Consider the following 4384-nt stretch of genomic DNA (forward strand, 5'->3'; position numbering starts at 1 on the left):
GGATGAACCCTGGCTCACAGAGCACACAGTGCCAGAGTAAGGCTCTGTCCCACACAGAAAACAAACAAAAAGCTTTTCTCAAGTCAGTCATGAAAATATTTAAATACTGAAATATTAACTTTATATTTCATGATTTAAAGGAAGTATTACAAATATTAGGAGTGATCACAGTAAAATGATTATGTTTTTTAAAAGGAGTCCTTATCTTTTATAGAAATATACTGAAATGTTTATAGGTAAAATTGTATGATTTTGAGTTTGTTCCACAATCACCTGGAGTGGAGAAGCAGGTAAGGAGGTAATAGATGCAGTGTTGTTACTTGTTGAAACTGGTGACTGATCCCTTGGTGCACTGTTTTTTCTTACATACACATACTTTTATTCTCTCTACTCTTACAGATGTTTGAAAAAAACCTATAATAAAAAAGTGTTGAATTGAACCAATAGAAGTGAGAAGATTTGAGAAATGTCTTGGGGATAAACTTGATATGGCGCTGGATGATGTGGGATAGGAGGGAACTAGAAGTACAGAGTGACACCCAGGTCTCTAGCCTGCCCAACTCTTCACAAGGCAGTTGTTAGTCACGTGGGACTGCCGTAACAAAACACTACCAGGCCACTTACACAACAGTGATTTATTTTCTCACAGTTCTGAAGACTAGGAAGTCCCAGATCAAGGACCAGCAGGGTTGATTGCTGGTGAGGTCTCTGCTCCTGGCCTGCAGACAACTGCCTTTTCCCAGACACAAAGACCTCTGATTTCTCTTCTTCTTTTGAGGATGCCAGTCCCATCAGATGAGGAGGATCTCACCTTTATGCTTTCATTTAACTTTAAATACCTCCTAAGACTCTGATGGTCTCCCAAAGACCATCATATTGGGAGTTAGAGATTCAACATGTCAATTTGGAGGAGACAAAATCTAGTCAATAGCAGTGGTACTGTTTGCTGAGATGGGAAAGAGGGATGCACACTGGGGAAAGGGAAGTCTATCCTGTCACAAAGTAAAGACGTCTAGACTAACAAAGTTGAGCTATGGGTATCCAGTATCACATTAAAGATTTCAAAATAAGAATAATACCAGCATTGATTTATCACATGCCCACCTTAATCAGGTCCCTTTTAAGCATCATCTCATTTAATTCTCTCTAGTCCTCATTTCATGGATGACAAAACTGAAGCAAGGAGCCGTTAAGTCTCTTGTCCAAGGTTGCGTGGCTGGCAAATGACAGGCCTGGGGCTTGAATTTCCACTCCCACTGTTGCAAAGCAGGTCAGTGGGTGTCCTGCCACGTGCAAATTGTTCAGTCATTACAGAAAAGAATTGGTATTACTCAGCCAGCAGGCAGCTTAAAGAACCCTGGGCAGCCAATATCCCAGGTCAGCTTGAACCACTTTACAGCATTAAGCTAAACATTTCCCACCTCTGGACCTGAGTCCCCGCACCAGACACTGTGTTAGAGCTCTAAGGCCCACATTAGCCTTAGGTTGGGGAATCCACTGAGGCCCAGCTGAGGTAGGCTCCCAGGTTGATTTTTTAAAAAATTGTTTAGAGAATGGGTGTTGCAATATTGCACAAGGCAGACTCAAATGCTGAGATTCAAGAAATCCTCCTTCCTCAGCCTCCGGAGCAGCTGAGACTTCACATACGCACTACCATGCCTGGCTTCAGCATTGTTTATGAGTGAGATGTGCAAAGCATGTGGTTCTGTTGCACAGCTGTACCCAGCAACCCCTATCCTAAAAGTGTGCCTGCTTCTCTGTTAGAGAGAAAGCCTGGTAAGGTGAAAAGGAGATTTATAATTCCTTGTAATTCTCTTCAAGGGCTTTGCAGCATGGATTTTCTGTGCAATTACCTACAAGGAGCAAAAGAGATTAGAAATGCAGGGATTTTCTGGGTGTCATGTTAAAGGCCTGCCACGTGAGCGATGAGGCTTACAAGCCTGCACCTCTTAGAAAAAGAGAGATCTTAGCACCCCTCTACATACAGCCTGTTAAGCACCTAGCATCGGACTCCCAATTGCGGTAAAGGAATATATTGAATATACTATCGTTATCCGTACCCTTAAGGCCATTACAATTTACCTCAGAAAACTAAAAAATAACAGGATTCCCAGATTCTTATTTTTTAAATATCTGATGGGGTCTATTCACTCCCAGCCCTGGGAGCCCACACTGAGGAAGGAGTGGGCAAGGGATGAACCCTGGCTCACAGAGCACACAGTGCCATCACCACGTGTTTATGGGTTAGTGGGGGTGGGAGAGGGTCAAGGCAGGAGCAGGAAATGACTCCTGGCTCCTGCTCAGGAAATGACTCTTGGCTCCTGGATCAAACTTTTACCTTATTAGAGAAGGGCCCCCCAAAAGTCCCATCCCAGGGCCCAGGCCAACCCTCTGGCACAAACTGCCCTGTCATAGGTCAGCTTGGGAACAGAAGTTGGGAGATTGGAGTGATGGCCACTTTCTCAGCTATAAAATGGCTCAGAGGATTTTTGTCAGGGTTACAACTCTGGTTCAAAAACCATGGAACACAATGTATGTGTGACTCACACACTTAGAAAAGACAAAATAAATTCTCATTATTGATATGCATCATTGATATTTTAAATCACACATATTAACAATAATAAAAGGATTAAACCCATAGAATCTCAGAGCTAGCAGGGCTGTCTTGTGCAAACTTCCTTATCTGGTGTTGGTATCCCCTGTTTCCTATCTCTGCCAAGTGGTATTAATCTCATTACAAACAATGAACACATTTAATTTTAGAATCCTCCCAGAGAAGACGACTACTTAAGAGGAAATTCTCACACCAATACTACAACCAGCCCAGTGCTCAGTGGCCCCAGGGCCAGGCTTGTGGGACTCGTGGTGGGTGAACAGACCTCCACTCTCTCATCAACACACCCTCTGGGAAAACCCAGAGCTCTAGAGACCAAGGAGTGACCAGAGCTGCAGTATTATGACCACACCCAGATGAAGTCTCTGTGACATCCATTGTCATCCTACTGAACTGGCCTTGTTCCTCTTGACTTGGAGAAGACAAGGAGGGGTAGAGGGACAGGGGACAGCCCATATCCTCTGTGGCCCCAGATGAATGCACTGTTCTACTTTTTGCCAACACAAGATCTCCTAAGGACCCAGAAAGTTCCAGACCTCCCTGCTATAGAGCTCCGGCTGGCCACAGTCCTATTGTACTCAGCCACAAGCTCCCATTGCCATCTTGGTACACACCATCATCTTCCATCCAACTATGCTGTTTCCCAAGACAGGCACAACAGCCATCAGGCTCTACACCCATAGCCCCAAACCTTCCACAGCACCAGGCCTTCTGGTATGGGAGTTTGTTCCTTATAGGGATAAGATTCCCCCTTATTAATAAAAAATACCTATAGGAAGGTTTCACCTCATGAAAGACAAGGCTTGGCTTGGGAAGGAAGGCTGCAGACTCAGACCGCTGCCAACTCCCTTGGATGGAGTTCAGCGCTGCATGCAGTGCACAAGGGCCAGCCTTGCCCGTATCCAGCTTCCCGCTACCATAGGCCTGCTGATCCCGACTGAAAGCTGAGCCTGATCTGATCTTTGGAGTTTACAACTTCAGGCCTCAGCGCCAACAAACACATACCATTCTTAAGTGCTTTGGAGGAGTCTGGGTGACTGGTCAGACTCCTTCAACCAAAACGAAACTTCCAAGGTCTGCTAAGTTTGCGGTCAAGGCTTTAAATTGTTGATTTTCATGTTGAAAGTAAATGGAAAAATCTTTAGATCACAGCTGAGGTGTGAAACAAGGAGACTCGGGCAGCAATAGAAGCTAAGCCATCAGGTTAGGTGAGGCTCAGCTCTGGGCACAGGAAGACCATGGAAAGCCTTCACTCTGATTTCTATTCCAAAACCTATTCTAGAAGGAGTTCAAAAAGATGTATTTAAAAAAAACAGATCATTAATTTCCACAAATGTGTGGATGGCCTTCCTCTCTTCAACACATGACCCCGGAATTGGAGGTTGGCCCTGTTCCTAGTCACAAAACAAGAAGGAAATAAGTGGGTATCAAACAGTATGTAAAATGACACCCTCACTTATCTGGAGAGCTCAAATAATCATTCGCATCCTTGAAAAAATTCAAAGGGCCACCGTCTCTCATTTACAGGGGAGAAAAGTCAAGCTAACTGTGTGAGCAGGGTGGCCAGAGTTGCACAGGACTTCCGAGGTAGAGCCGTGACACAGATGTGACGCTCCCACTGGTGCTCCAGCCAATACCTGCCCTCCCATGTGCTGGCTCTTATTTGTCACCAAGAAATCACATATTCTGAGGTGAAACTAGAAGTGAGATTGAAAAACACAAGGCAACAAAAACAACACCCAAGGACCTGCCAAACAATAATGACAA

This window comes from Otolemur garnettii, unplaced genomic scaffold (assembly GCF_000181295.1).
Source record: "Otolemur garnettii isolate 467f Iridium unplaced genomic scaffold, OtoGar3 scaffold00031, whole genome shotgun sequence".
Classification (NCBI taxonomy): domain Eukaryota; kingdom Metazoa; phylum Chordata; class Mammalia; order Primates; family Galagidae; genus Otolemur; species Otolemur garnettii.